Source organism: Oryctolagus cuniculus, chromosome 14 (genome assembly GCF_964237555.1).
Source record: "Oryctolagus cuniculus chromosome 14, mOryCun1.1, whole genome shotgun sequence".
In the NCBI taxonomy this organism is placed as follows: Eukaryota; Metazoa; Chordata; class Mammalia; order Lagomorpha; family Leporidae; genus Oryctolagus; species Oryctolagus cuniculus.
The window spans coordinates 46768532-46785084 of record NC_091445.1 but is presented as its reverse complement, the minus strand read 5'-3'; the positions used below and the strand labels follow the sequence as shown (position 1 = coordinate 46785084).

The following is a 16553-nucleotide window of genomic DNA, read 5'->3' as shown; positions in this document are numbered from 1 at the left end:
TTGTGGCAGAAATTGAATTCCCATGTAATTAATTTTATTTACCATTCAAAGAAGGAGGCAAAGCTTTCCATCAAGAATGTGGAGTTAGAAATGAGCTATTAGAGCTTTGAGGAGAGCAGAAAATATTTGAAGTCATTGCTGTGAGTAGTGTGAAAGCAAGCTGTCCAAAAAAACACAGGATTCAGGGCTAATTTATGTTGCCATCCATCTGATTGTATGTGTGTGTGTGCATGTGTGTGTTTACTGAATATAGACCCAGAGAAGGCAAGTAGCAGGGTTCATGCATGCCAGTGGTGATGCAGCATAGAATTTTTGGTGATGAGTATGAAACCTGACAAAAGAGAATTTAAAGAATTCATTATAAATGACACGGTAATTAATCGTATGATAGCATTCAAGTAAAATGTGCAACTTTTAGTATTAGAAAATGATAAGAAATGCTATGGGAAGCTAGGCAATAAAGATCTGCAAGAAACTCGGGAATTGAAAAGAATGACAGGCATTTACCTTCTTCCTAAGCTAAAAGTATAGGCTTCTTAGTGTTTCTCTGTGGATAAATTCCTTAGCTTCATTATTGCTATGATCTGAATATTTGTGTCCCTGCAACACAATTCTATTGAAACCTAACCCTCAGGATGATGGTCATAAGAGGCTAGGCCTTTGAAAGGTGATGGGTTCATGAGGGCTCCACCCTTATGAATGGTATCATTGTGCTTATAAAAGGGTTTGAGGGAGCCATTGTGGCCCCTCCCACTGTGCACAGACTCAGAAGATGCCACCCATGTGGAACAACCAGGTAACAATTCTGCTATTCCTGTGATCTTGAACTTTCCAACTACCAGAATGGTGATAAATAAATGTCTATTGTTTATAAGTTACCCAATAAAAATACTTTTGCTGTATCAGTTTAAATTGGACTAAGATTGATGCGAAATATTCCACTTCATTTCATCCTATCTTTACTTATCACACAATGTCTTTGTTTTCCAACAATTAAGTTATTGTCAAATATCTTTGTTTATGACAACTTTTGGACAATTGAACTTGAAGATTCTCTCTAGAAGCATTTTCATTAAAGTATTCAAATCTCAAGGATTTAAATATTTTATAATGCTAACATCAAATATAATAAACATAGTTGCTGTCATGCTTTGGGTGCCCATCACATAGGATACTTTATCTTTAATCCTCCTAAAGTATGAACATCATTTTTCCACATTTATTGTAGGGAAAGCAAAACATCACATAAAAATCAAGGGGTATGACCTTAACTCAGTTCTACTTGAGGTCAAACTACTACTAAGAGAATAAATAAACATAGCATGAAATAATTAGTATCAGTTGATAACACCACAATTATAAAATTTGAGAAGCAAGACTATGAATTAAATTTGTGACATTTAGTCCCAAAAGAGATTTCTGAGGAACACACTGAACTGTATTTCTTCTTGCCATTTACTACCAGTGTTCATTTCCGTTTCATTTGCTTTAAGGGCTGTATTTCATTTCAAATTGCTTCCACTGTTACTAAAAATGAATTTAGAGCATAAAGAAAAAAAAGTAACAAGTTATTTCCAGTTCCTTATGAGATTTCCAAGGCTTCTGTGATTTTCAAGCAGAATCTTTGCATTTTCTACTCTTAGATATATTGATAAAGCTAACAATTAAGTTACTGTGGCTTTTCTCATATATTGGGAAGTGTCCTTCAATGGTTTTGTGCCTCTCTTGCCCCCTTGTCTCTCAATACCTTCTTAACAGTATCCAGTAGACAAAAAGATTCAAGTGTAGTATCTTTAATCCATGCTAAAAGATTACATGTGTCAATAGAAAATTCAATTTCTATAAAGAGCTCAGGTTTTGTTATTGCTCCTGAATCAAGACCAAGATTTAATAACATACAGTTGAATCCAAGAATATCTTTCAGTGGATGGAAATGGCCACAAACACTGTGGCAGAAAAGAACATCAATGGGTCCCAAAGGAAACTGCGCATAGAAAGCAAGCCTGGAGTTGGTGACTGATGTTGCACGCCAACACCAGTTCTGGAAGAGTGAGCAGTGGTGGCTGGAAGCCCAGGCTGGACCAGCCATGTTGGCATAGAAACCAGGCTTTGGGGGAAATGTCCAAGCATGTAAGCATTAGCCACTGAACCTGACCTGAGAAGTCCAAGCATGAGCCACCTACCAGCTTGCAGGTAGAGCCATGCCTACCTAAGCATGATGCACATATGAGCCAAGCTACTGCATACAGGAGAGACACATTATAAAGCAGTAACAAGAGGAAAACCATGATCTCACTTATTTAGCGACTCAATTCCCAAGTTGGTCTTTAAGTGGGATTGGGAAGCTGGAATGGATGGTTAGTACCAAATAACTCAGAATAAGTCTTTGAGGTATCTCAGTGTGAGAGATTTTCTCTAGAAAGATGCTCGACTTCCTCCAAATCTGGAAAACATTTTAGATTTTTCTTTTTTTTTTTTTTTATTTTTGACAGGCAGAGTGGACAATGAGAGAGAGAGAGAAAGGTCTTCCTTTGCCGTTGGTTCACCCTCCAATGGCCGCGCTGATCTGATGGCAGGAGCCAGGTACTTCTCCTGGTTTCCCATGGGGTGCAGGGCCCAAGCACCTGGGCCATCCTCCACTGCACTCCCGGGCCACACAGAGAGCTGGCCTGGAAGAGGGGCAACCGGAACAGAATCCAGTGCCCCGACCAACCAGGACTAGAACCCGGTGTGCAGGCAGTGCAAGGTGGAGGATTAGCCTGTTGAGCCATGGCGCCAGCCGGAAAACATTTTAAGTATTGATTTTGAAAAGTGCACACGTTTGCCCTCTAAGCTGATAAAATATGTTCGATCAGGTTCATGTACATTCATTTTGGTTCATCACATAAGCTGAGTAGAACCTCTCTCTTGTGTTGTGTGGAAGCAATGTTAATCATCATGTTTATGCATGATGTCCCGGTTGCTCCTCTTCCAGTCCAGCTCTCTGCTGTGGCCCCGGGAGTGCAGTGGAGGATGGCCCAGGTGCTTGGACCCTGAACCTACATGGGAAACCAGGAGAAACACCTGGCTCCTGGCTTTGGATCAGCGTGGAACGCCAGCCACAGCACGCCGGCTGAAGCAGCCACGGGGGGGGGGGGGGGGGGGCGTGAACCAATGGGGAAAAAAAGGAAGACCTTTCTCTCTGTCCACTCTGCCTGTCAAAAAAATAAATAAAATAACCTTAATATTTTTATAAAGTCTAACTGGAACATTCTTTCAGGAATGTATAATAGTGTAACTCTGTACTTCAAATGATAAAAATTGTAATAAGAGGTTTAAATTAAAGTTGAATGTCTAGGACTTATTGGGTAATATATCACATTACGTATTTTCAAAGCACTCTCTTTGGTGAACACATTCAATGCCATCTGTCAACTTTTTAAAAAAGGAGAGCATTATAGCTTCAGTTTAGGGATGACTAAACAGAAAATACCTTCCTCAAACTCAATAAATATGAAATAATTCTTTAGACTTTAGGAGGCTATTTCTAAAAACAAAAAGATCTTTCTGATTGCCCAGGCTTGGGTTCTAGCCCCTCAAAAAGCTTCAAGAGCTCAGAGGAACTCAAGCCTTCCTCACACTGACCAGTTCATCACCCAGCAGTCCCAGTGAAATCGTAATGCAAGTAATTCTTCAGCAGAAGTACATCCTTTTCCTTTGCCACTGGAAGCAGAGGCACCTGGTGGGTTATCAAGTCTGGTCCCACTTCTTGATAGAACCAGAATACTGTGTGAACCACTGCTCCATTTGTAGGTCAGCAAACGTTTTCCTCCACGGAGTGAAAACCTACCTTTGTGATGAAATAACAGGTTTTTCCAATATTTCTAATGATTAAGACCCTTCTCCTAACTGCCCAGTCAAAATCGACACAAGGAACTCATCCTTGACTTTCTGTACCTCTCAAGTCTGGAATTTCCACATAGACTTAAAGCAGTAAATGAAGTCAGGTATCTGTGAAAAACCTCACGAATCTCCAAAGCAGAAGGCTCATTGTGAGCAGGATTTCTGTAGTGCGTTATGGAGCTCATCAGTCAACTGAACATGAATGTTCATGTGTCTCACATATAGCACTCACTCATGTGTTAGTGGTGCTATTTAAGTTTTTATATGTATATAAAGAAATTGAGTTTAAAACTGTATCCAGATTACTTAAAAAGTCTGCAGACATTCCTGCAAATGAAGTTCTATTTGAATCTGAATTCTCTGTCTCCAAAACAACAATTGGGTCATGTTACAAAAACATCCTGAAGTTAACTGAACCTTATACAATATTTTCCCATGGAAATGAGCATCATAAATTATACTTAGTCTAGAATAGTGGACAAATCATGTCCCTTTATCTACAGAAGCATGGCAGGAATGAGAGTCCATTTGCTTTGTCTTCATTCCTTTTGAATATTGATACCTCTTTGAGTGAATCTTATATTCCCTTGAAATGTTAGCGGGTGTTGTTCAACTAGAAATATTTAAAATAATAATGCAGAAGAGCTCTGTATGATGATATGAGAGAAAATTGTAGCTAAAGAATGGGCAGCAACATAGCCCAGGTAGCAGAAAGAGGATTCAAACCAATAGTCAACCACGTTGTTTCATTTCAAATATCAACTACACTTGTCCCTATCCCAGCCTCCAATCTTTCCCAGCACTCTACCCAGCTTCTCCCCACTTCAGAATTTCAAAGTCTGATTTTAAATAAAATCCGTGCTAAAATTCCTAGTATTAGCTGTAAAGCAAGTATAGAAACCTTTAAATCAGAAAGTCTTCATTCATTCTTTCATATGGTACGAAATTATTCAATAGATAGGCATTGATCATATATTACGTATGGAAGACATTGCAAGATTTATTCCTCAGACAAGTACTATAATTCATGTTTATGTCTCAATTTGTGTCTAAGTCTATTAAAAAGTTTTTGCTGTAGATAAAGATGAGTTATATAAGACAAGGTCTTTATTTGTAGTAGAGGTCAGCTTTCCTTTCAAAGTAGTACATCTACAGACTACTTTTGTTGTCATATACAAGAGGAACTAAAAAAAAGTAGAAAATAAAGTGCACCTAGAATAATCCACCACCACTCTTCAGAAGCAATTCAAAATGCCTACCTTTATTCTACCTATAGTATTACAAAAGAGCACTACTTAAAAATCCAAATAATGTAAAAATTTGCTATTAGGTGAACATTTTATTTTTATAAAATGCACATATTCCTAGAAAAATCAAAATGACTGCTGGTTATCAAAACAGGCTATAGTAAGTCAATTTCAGATTAATTTTGGAAAGAGAATTTTGTTTTAAGAAAAAAAGAGTAGGATAACAAAATATTATAAAGCTCATGCAAATTGCTCATGGCCAACTAAATTCACATGGGATGAATTGACACATAAGGTCATTATTCAGAAATATCACCTTAGGTAGAGATGTATCTGATAGATCCTACACTAAAGAGATTATTTTCTAAATAAATTCATTTGATTGAAATTCTATAAATGAGAAAAGTTTTCAAAGTACTAAAATGCTGGTGTTTGCTTCCTGAATATTTGCACTGTCTGTTTCCTTTATAAGTTTCATCAGTCATTTCAATATTTACCTTACATTTGTCCTTTTTTATTCTCAGCCCTCTAAGCATATCTTATCTCTGGCAAACCAGATTCTCCAGATCAATTATTTATTTGAGAACCTCCTGAGGAAAAATCCTCAACAAGAAAACAGAAGACTAGGCAAGAATTCTACAAAGAAAGTAAATGCTATTCATTAGAATTAAACATTAAACTGATATATGTGTTTGTCCACTAAATACTATTAAAATATTTCTTTGCCACTGTTAATAGCCACAATTCTTTAGAACCAACTTGGCCCAACATTTTTATTGAGGGTGTGTAAAGTTACCTCTTTTTTTTTAAGATTTTTTTTGAAAGAGAGAGAGATGTGATATCTTTATCCACAGGATCACTCCACAGGTGGCCCCAAAGACCAGGGCTACACCAGGCAAAGCCAGGAGCCAGGAGCTTCTTCCAAGTCTCCTATGTTGGTGTCAGGGGACCAAACACTTGGATCATCTTCTGCTGTTTTTCCCGTGCCAATAACAGGGGGTTGGATCAGAAGTGGAGCAGTCAGGACATGAAAGAATGCCCATAAGGGGTGCAAGCATTGCAGACAGCTGCTTTATCTGCTTCACCACAACACTGGCCCCGTACAGTTTTCATCTTCAAGTTAAGTGATTGTGTAGCATAGATCCAGCCATCATGTTGTAAATTTCTATACCTCTTGATGCAGGTTATGTGATGATGCGTGGTCATTGTACTCTTAATGAATACACATTTTCAGCTTGTGCTGTTACATTCAAAACCTCCATATAAAAGAAAAACTGATTAAAATTCATCTCTCTAGCTTTTAATGTAAATCTAATAATACATTTTGGTGAATATATTGATAAGATATAAAATTGATTGTTAATATTTCCAATTTGGTGTCTCTAAGGAACATCTCTTAAATGAAAGGATTCATATTCACCTTTTTCTCAAAGGGGAAAAAAAAAAAAACATGAAGAACACTTTCAGGAAATTGTTAAGTTCTGGAACACTGACAAATTGCTGGTGTGAAATTGAGAGACACACAATGGAAGGACAAAAATGCCAGAAAATTCAGCTATTACTGATCAGATTTGGTAAGGACATTTCAAAATCCCCAAATGTGGGGGCCGGCACTGTGGTGCAGTGGGTTAAAGCCCTGGCCTGAAGCACCGGCATTCCAGAGGGGCAACACATGGATATGGAGTCAACACTCCTAAAGAAACAGTTAGGAAATCAAATCAAATTTGTTTTTCATTCTACCATATCCAAATGATATTTATCCCAGAATTGCAATGCTGACGTAACTGCAGATTATCTTTAATATAATTGAACTTCTAATTTTTATGTTTTCATTTAGTTGTAAAAATTTTTCATCATGAAATGAGAAACCCCACTTTTTTGATGAATTTATTAAAGTCTTGTCATATGTCACATTTATATGTAGGGTTACAGTCTTTATGGTGATAGAAGTAGTGTTCCATTTTTTAAATTGACCATAATTGATCTTGTTGGAATCACTTTAATAAGAATGAAAATCATGTACTTACAAGTTATTATAAAGCTGCACTGAATTTTCTTTGGGATTGTATATAAATATTTTTGTTAGAAAATTTGTAAAATTAAATATGCTTGGCTGGCGCCGCGGCTCAATAGGCTAATCCTCCGCCTAGCGGCGCCGGCACACCGGGTTCTAGTCCCGGTCGGGGCACCGGATTCTGTCCCGGTTGCCCCTCTTCCAGGCCAGCCCTCTGCTGTGGCCCGGGAGTGCAGTGGAGGATGGCCCAGGTGCTTGGGCCCTGCACCCCATGGGAGACCAGGAAAAGCACCTGGCTCCTGGCTCCTGCCATCGGATCAGCGCGGTGCGCCGGCCGCAGCGCGCCGGCCGCGGCGGCCATTGGAGGGTGAACCAACGGCAAAGGAAGACCTTTCTCTCTGTCTCTCTCTCTCACTGTCCACTCTGCCTGTCAAAAAAATATAAAAATAAAAAAAAAAAATAAAAAAAAAAAAAAATATGCTTCATAAAAATTATAGTAATTTTGTTAAAAATTGAAAAGACAGTTCTCCAAATAAAACATGCCAGCATCTTTTCCTCTAAATGTGTAAAGAAAGTGGTGATCTATTTTGACCATCAAGATGAAAACAATTTATTTCAATATTGTTTCATTGGGGCCGTCACTGTGGCATAGTAGGTTAAGGCACCTGCAGTGCCGGCATCCTATATGGGCTCTGGTTCAAGTTCCAACTGCACCACTTCTGATCCAGCTCTCTACTATGGTCAGGGAATGCAGTGGAGGATGGCCTAAGTCCCTGGGCCCCTGCACCCATGTGGGAGACCCAAAAGAAGCTCGTGGCTCCTGGCTTTGGATCAGCACAGCTCTGGCCATTGCGGCCAATTGGGGAGCAAACCAGCAGATGGAAAACCTTTCTCCCTCTCTCTCTGCCTCTTCTCTGTGACTCTGCCTTTCAAAAAATTTTAAAAATATTTTAAAAATATTGTTTCATTCACATTACTCTAAATTGTTTATGAGATTTAGTTTCTTGCAATACCTGTAGTGCTTCTTTTTTCTTTGTGAACTCTGTTGTCATATTTGCCTAGTTCACTCTTGAATTAACTATATTTTTTATTTATAATAAATAAAGAAGCGTTATGAAATGAAGAAAATCTAAAGACTCATGAAAAATTAACTGTTTCTGGAAGCACATTTCCACTCTTTTACTATTTGAAACTTTGTTGTTGAACATAAAGCCACTTGTATAGTATTAGATTACTAACTGATTTTTTTTTTAAATCAGTGGTGTGGTAAGGCACCAGAATTCGGAGCTCCATAATGGCCAGAACACAGATATGTGCTGCTGGGCTGTTTCAATTTTTACCAACCAAGAGTCATCAAGAGTGCAACGTAGATTGGCATCTTAGTAGAGTATCAAAATGGGAGATGGATATCAAAAACAAGCTTTATCTTGTTCTTCTATTAGCTTGGACCATACACACTGAGGTGAAAGGACAGGAAATTCTTGCAACATGTAAACATCCTTTGTGAAAGCAACAAGAAAGGACAAACACAAAGAAGTCACATTTTAAATTGTTAAACAGGTGAAGTGGTTGTACACATACAACAGCTAATACAATAATGGGCAGCATACATCATTTAAAAAAAAAAAAGATTTACTTATTTATTTATTTGAAAGTCCAAGTTACACAAAGAGAGAGGGAGAAGCAGAGAAAAGAGGGCGGTCTTCCATCTACTGGTTCACCCCCCCCAATTAGCCATGACGGCTGGAGCTGTGCCAATCCAAAGCCAAGAGCCAGGAGCTTCTTCCGGGTCTCCCATGCGGATGCAGGGTTCCAAGGACTTGGGTCATCTTCCACTGCTTTCCCAGGCCATTGTAGAGAACTGGATTGGAAATAGAGCAGCCTGGAGTTGAACTGGCGCCGATGTGGGATGCCAGCACTGCAGGCTGCGGCTTTATCCTTTACGCCACAGCGCCGGCCCGGGAACACATATCTTCTAAAAAACCAGAAAATATGGAAATATGTCTCCTGAAAATCATACTATATCTACTACCTCAATTTTATGTAGATCATCAATGGGTTGACTTTTGAGTACTCACTAATATTTTCATGTTCCTACTTAGGTCTTTTTTTCTGATGTCAGTTTTATACATTTTTATATTTCTAGTAAGGTATTCATTTTGTCTAAATTTTCCAGTTGATTATAAATATATAGTATGACATTTTTAACCTCATCTTTTTTCTTGTACTCTTTTGATAATATTGCTCACTTGGTCTTTATAATAGTTCATGTATGTTTGATGTAAATAGGCATTTTCTGTTAATCCATGGGATGTGTGTGCATGCAGGGTGTTTATGTTTCTAAGTGTGTGATTTGTTTCAGTCTTCATTTCAGAAAATTCTGGGCCATCTTATCATTGAGTATGGACAATTTTCCTTTCTTTCCATTCTCCACCCTGCCTTCTTCTCCCTGAGCATTCAGTCCCCTGAGATATTGTCTCATTTTATTTTCTGTGCCGTGTGACCCCAGAGACACCTGGTTCTATCTTAAAAGAATCCCTTATTGCTAGCTATAATTCCTCACAGGGAATGATAGAAAAGTGGCCTTTTCCATTTGCACTTTTCTCCTGTCTTGATGTTTCATGAACATTATTCTTGTATGTGTTTTTTTGAGAATTTTTGCTACAATTATTTTTTTAAATCCAGAGGTTGTTTCACCAGCTCTGTTTCCATTTGGATGTGAATTCCTTCTTGTTGGATCTAAAGACTGTGTTATATGTTTTAGATTTTCTTATTAGTTTTTCACTCTTGTACTGATCTTATATTGTTCTTAATATTTAGCAAGTTGGTCCCATGTACCTTTGGAAGTTAATGTTTCTTTGTATTAGCTTCACAGTTGTCACGATCTTTCTTGAGTTTGAAGACATAACTCCAGATAAAGGCTGTTGTTTAAATAATGCTTCTGGAACCTCACATCAGGAAACTAGAGTGAGTGTGGTTCCTGTAAACTGGAAGCTTGCACTGGAAACACTCTATGCTTCCAGTCTTACTTGGGTTGCTCAATGACAGCAACTCACTTCCAGTCCAGATACTGAACCAACCCCTGAGAATTATCTCTCTCTGCAATCAGAGAGCCCTCTTAGCCATAACAAGGATATTGGCTGCAGCTCCAATTCCTCCTGGAAGTCTTGAGCCAGGTTGTAGTCACCTGAGTTCCATATGCTCCCCATGGATAGAAAATGTGATATTTCTCCTATTTCACTGCTAATAAAAGCAAAATAACACCATTAATAATTTGCCTTATATTAACATCAAATAGCTACAGTATTAACTAAAGAATTTAATGTCTTGTGTTCTGATCTCCTTTAATAGCCATTATTTTGAGTTAGTTTGCAAAGTGATTATCATGGCCTCTTCTAAATGATATTATATAATTAACAAATTCAGTGTAAAAACCATAGAATAGTGAAATTTTGTTTTATTCTTTTCAGGCCTTTCCTTCAAACCTGTGGTCAGTTCCATCTCTTCCACTAAAGTTTGTGAGATAAGACATAGAACGATGATTTCACTTTGTTTGCACTTTGCTTATATTTGGATCATCAGTGCCAATAATTCTCTTCTTTTTGAGATTTTTATCTTCTGATGCTATGATGAGTCAGAAAACAATAACAATGATCCCTTGGGAATTATGGAGGAGATATTTCACTTTATTGGCTTTTTTCTCATACTTAAAATTGTTAACTGATTCCCTTGTAAATAAGCATCTTTCTAATCTCTGCCTTTTTACAATCCCAAGAAAACATTTCTAAAGACTTTTTATTTTGCCCACTGTGTCTTAAAATTATATAAAAAGAGAAAACACTTAGTGATTATTTAAGAATGTTTCACTTTTTATATATTCGCCACTTTGAAATATGTCCTACCAAACACTTAATCTATCAATCAAAAAGAGAAAATTAAACTTCATTGTTTAATGTTAGCCAAAATGTGTCATTGTGTAAGATTTAATGACATTATTTGTTTTATCCTATTTTCAGAGAACTGAAATTTATCTTACCATAAACTATAATGCCTAAAGGACTGTTTCATAAAATTAAAAAAATTTTTTGTTATTTTCTACTTGGCAAAATTACCTTCCAAGGCATTGTGATTTGATTCAACGATTTTATGAGAGTCGCTTGATTTGTGTGTGTGTGTGTGTGTGTACTTGCTAGAAATGTTCATGTTTCTTCTAAATGTATAAAATATAACCTGTTTGTATTGCTGTTCATATAAACTATTGTGATAATGGAAAACTAAAACTTATTATTATAGAAATTGGCTAAAAATGTTTTATAAAATAAAGATATTCTGTAGTTATAAAGGCAGAACTGTACTCAATTAGCAAAATAATAGGTTAAGTATAAGTTAACTGCACTCACAAATAAAATGCTCTTTTTAAACAAGCTAATGTATGTATAATTATATTTTTAAAGTATTCTATAACTAAATTTGTTTTATTTATTTAATGTTAGTGACAACAAACACTAAGATGGCGTATGCTCCTCTGGAATGAACCCTGATTTATTTTTCTTACTCATGATAATCCAAATACTGTTATTTATATGAATCAATCTGTACCCAAAATTCTGCTATAATGATTTAAATACTATATCTATACAATATTAAAGCCAAATAACAAATAGTATCATGAAGATGAATTCATCAGTAGAAGAGACACCAAAAGTAGCATCATATAGAGAAAAACAAGACTGATTTCTCTAATGCAAAATGATATGCATTGAGAATCCAGATTAATGGAATGAGAGGGATGACATATTAATTCTGTGTGAAAGAACTGTACATAAAAATGGAATATAATGGGTTATCATACCACAAAAATGATCTTTAAAATATTATACAGCTCTTTTCCATATTTATCCCATAGTTCTACTTTTTAAATCTTACTGTCAAAATCAGGTCTTCTTAGTTCAACATAAAATACAACATGTCATATACATACCACAGAGTTCCCCATATGGTGCTATCAGCATATTCCACACACTATTATCTCAGACTTTTGCATATATTCTGTTCTTATGGCCTACAATGAGTAAATTTAGCCTATGCGAAAATAAAGAACCTTGTCATAAGACATGTGAAATCCATTTAACATAAGAGGATTCCCTCCCTTCCTCAACTCAAGGACAGATTTGGAGAATAAATCTTGTAGCCTTTGTATTTGCAACCAGAGGATGTAATAGATAAATTGTATGTAAATTTCTCCTAGTCACTGTATTAGTAAACCCTTGTTGAAGAACAAGATTTTTATATAATTAATCAATGTATTACTAAGTACCTATTAAGTCATGTCCTCTGATAAGTAAATTTACTACCTTTGTTGTTAAATCAAGTCCAAGATTTTATAATTTTAGTTTTTAATGTTTATTTTTATTTTGAAATTCAGAATTACAGAGAGAGAGAGAGAGATCTTCCATCCAATGGTACACTCTCCAAATGGCTGCAATGACCAGGACTGGGACAGGAAGCTAGGAGTCCAGAGCTTTTTCCAGATCTCTCACATGGGTGGAGGGGTCCAACACTTGGGTCATCTTTCACTTCTTTCCCAGGCACATCAGCAGGAAGCTGGATCAGATCTGGACAGTCGGATATTGAACCAGTATCCATATGAGATGCCAGTGTCACAGGCAGAGGTTTAACCTGCTATACCACAACACTGGTCCCATAATTCATTTTTTTGAACAGGCAGAGTGGACAGTGAGAGAGAGAGAGACAGAGAGAAAGGTCTTCCTTTTGCCGTTGGTTCACCCTTTAATGGCCGCCACAGCCGGCATGCTGCGGCCGGCGCACCGCACTGATCCGAAGCCAGGAGCCAGGTGCTTCTCCTGGTCTCCCAGGTGCAGGGTCCAAGCACTTGGGCCATCCTCCACTGCATTCCCGGGCCATAGCAGAGAGCTGGACCAGAAGAGGGGCAACCTGGACAGAATCCGGCGCCCCAACCGGAACTAGAACCTGGTGTGCCGGCACCACAGGCAGAGGATTAGGCTATTGAGCCACGGTGCTGCCCCCCATAATTCATTTTTAATAATAATGATATTTTACAATCAGCTCAAAAATTCCTGAAAATTTACCAATCAGCACACCGATATTTCAGAGTCAGCACACCACTGAAAATAATTCACTCTGAAAGAACATTAGTCAGGTAAATGTGGTTCAAGAATAAGAAATGAGAGAATATTCTGGCAAAAAATTATGTCAACCACACCAGTTAGCATCAGGACACATCAGTGGGTATTTTAGAAAGAAGCAGACACAAGAAAAGGATAGGGACTGGTATTGCGTCGTAGCAGGTAAAGCTGCCTCCTGTGACACCAGCATCCCATATGGGCACTGGTTCAAGACCCAGCTGCTCCATTTCTGATTCGGCTCCCTGCTAATGTGCCTGGAAAAATAGCAGAAGATGACTGACATCACTGTGTCCCTGCACCCACATGGAAGGCCCAGAAGAAGCTCCAGACTCCTTGTATAGGCCTGGCTAGCCTCAGCCTTTGAGGTCATTTAGAGAATTAAACCAGTAGGTGAAAGATTTCTCCTCTCTTTCTCTCTCTTGTTCTCACTCTTTTACTCTGTCTGACTCTGCCTTTCAAATGAATAAATAATTTTTTAACAAAGAGTAAACATTAAAAGAATTGTCCCTTTACAATAAAAATGGCATTTAATTATTCATTCATAAGAAATGTAGAAAAGTTTCAATATTTCTCTAGGGACAATACCTCGACTGTGCGTGGGTGAAGTGAATTAACAGAACTGTCAATAAAACCTAAGAAAAGCAGTGAGACAGCCATTACTCAAGAGCTAATAGTTTATAGAATTTTGAGAATAACTAGTTCCAAGTGGCACCTGAAACTGACATCAAAAAACTATTCTTGGCCGGCGCCGCGGCTCACTAGGCTAATCCTCCGCCTAGCGGCGCCGGCACACCGGGTTCTAGTCCCGGTCGGGGCGCCGGATTCTGTCCCGGTTGCCCCTCTTCCAGGCCAGCTCTCTGCTGTGGCCAGGGAGTGCAGTGGAGGATGGCCCAGGTGCTTGGGCCCTGCACCCCATGGGAGACCAGGAAAAGCACCTGGCTCCTGGCTCCTGCCATCGGATCAGCGCGGTGCGCCGGCCGCAGCGCGCTGGCCGCGGCGGCCATTGGAGGGTGAACCAACGGCAAAAGGAAGACCTTTCTCTCTGTCTCTCTCTCTCACTGTCCACTCTAACTGTTAAAAAAATAAATAAATAAAAAAAAATAAAAAACTATTCTTTATAATGTCACCAGCGACCTTCAAATTTCCAAATACAACTGCCAGTTTTAGTCTTTCCTTGACTTGACATTTCTTTGTTATTTGACATCAATGTCTATTTCCTTCTTTTTGACACAACCAATGTCCTGTCTTCCATGGAGCTATTTCTTATTTTGCTTCAAACTACATAGCATTTCTTTCATGTTTCACTGATGCATTGGAGGATGCATCTCTAAGGATGCATCCTCATCTTTCTCTCTTCTCACATCATTTAGTCCAGTAGTCTTCAACTAGGGAAATGCTACCACAAAGGGACATTTGTCAGATTCTAGAGGTATTTTCTGTGGCACAACTTAGGAATTACTATGGACTTCCAGTCAGTAGAAGCCATGGATGTTGCTAAACATTCTACAAGAAACAGAGTCATCCCCCACAACAAAGACTTATCCAAACAAAACAGGCTTATTCCAAACCACATGATTTATTTCACCTTTCACATTTTATCAGCCTCCATGTCTGCAACTTCTGTCTCCAGCTGTCTCTCACAGATACTTTTTTGAGCACTAATATTTACCAATTCACATTAAGAGCCTCTTAAATCTTATCTACAAATTTATCTCCATTAAACTAGATTTCTACATTGCAGTAATAGAGAGCTTTCCAAAATGAAAACCTAAATATGTTCCTGCTTTTGAAAATAATTGCATGGCTCTCTAATCCTTCAAGATTCCGTCTTCTGCAGATAGAGTCAAACGTTTCATGAGATGCCTGCCAACTACCTGATGTTGACCCTAAACTTCATGCTAAATTTCATCTTTTCTGAAAGGAAAGGACATTCACTCTCTGCTTCCAAGCATTTGCTCATGATTTTTATCCTGCCCATTCTTTCCCCAAGCTCCCATTTGCATGGTTAATATTCATTCATCCATCTGAACTCAACCAAAATAGCATTTTAAGATGATAATATTCAGTTTCATAAGAATCAAGTGAAAAGCCTTCTAATATAATATTGATAGATTTGAAATTCCATCAGCAATTTTTTCTTAAAAATATTAATTTTCTTATTTTTTGACAATTTTAAGCAGTCATTTTGTGCATAAAGTTCATGTACTTGTAAGTGCACATAGATATATTCTCCAAGATGCTGTTTTCTGTCTAACTTATCATGATATAAGACTAGAGTCAACTCAGCTGAAAGACTTTTCAATACATAAATTAGCTTCATGGGATAATTGGTAAGCATTTTTTTTAAATGAGGTAGATTTGTGTGTATTGAGCTGGAAGTTTATCCTCATTATTGTGGGTGAACATTGGAACAGAATGTTAATAGGCTCCTTTTCAGCAAGAATAAAAATATTATTTCAAATTTTTTAATTGCAAGCAATTTATTTTTGACTAATTTTAGATTTTCAGTAAAGTTGGGAAGATAATACAGAGAATTTCTGGATACCCCTTGCCCACTTTCCTCATGTTATTATCTTCTTACCTTTCTACACCAGATTTCTCAAAACTAAAGAAATTATAATAATAATACAATTTCCAATGTAACACCTTGCAGTTAATTAATATCCTTAATTGATCCAAGATTTGATCCAGGTTGCCACATTACATGTAACTCTTTCTTATTTATTTATTTATGCATGTATTTGATTTATATGCATCTTTGTGATTTATAATTTTTTTTAATAGGCATATCCAAATTTAGCAATGTTGATTAAGTGCTCAAGGATTACTTCCTAGAATTCTTCCCTGGCCGAGTTGGATGACCTTCCTCAGGTCCAGGGAATCTTGAGACTCCTCCACGATCTCAGGTAGTGCATCCAGTTATAATTATTGATCTTGTGTCTCTGAAACTGGTTTAAATTATACAGTTTTGAAATAATAGAGTTCTCAGAATCATTAGTTTATTCTGTTACTTCACATCATGATACCCCTGGAGCCAATATGCAACTACATTAATAAAAAACACAGTAAACTAAATAATAAATATAGAACACTGCAATAACAGAACCAGGGGATTAAACTACATAAAATATTTATGCCTAGATCATTATCCTAGGTAATGAAATCAGTCAGTGCTGAGAGGAAAGGTACAAACTTCACCAGCAGAAGCTGGAAACCAGCTAACAAAATTTCCATTTAAAATTG

The 16553-nt window shown here is 37.5% G+C and overlaps 2 long non-coding RNA genes across 2 annotated transcripts in view; both read right to left on the bottom strand.

Moving 5' to 3' along the window:
- LOC103349591 (uncharacterized) overlaps nt 1-16553 on the bottom strand; it is a 174339-nt gene that overhangs the window by 72111 nt on the left and 85675 nt on the right. The gene's annotated exons all lie outside the window — the stretch shown is intronic.
- Nucleotides 7629-12846, bottom strand: LOC138845252 (uncharacterized). The gene is made up of 3 exons (XR_011382141.1): nt 12125-12846; nt 9982-10386; nt 7629-9118 (listed from the first exon to the last, which is right to left on the bottom strand). It is a non-coding gene; the product is annotated as an uncharacterized lncRNA (long non-coding RNA).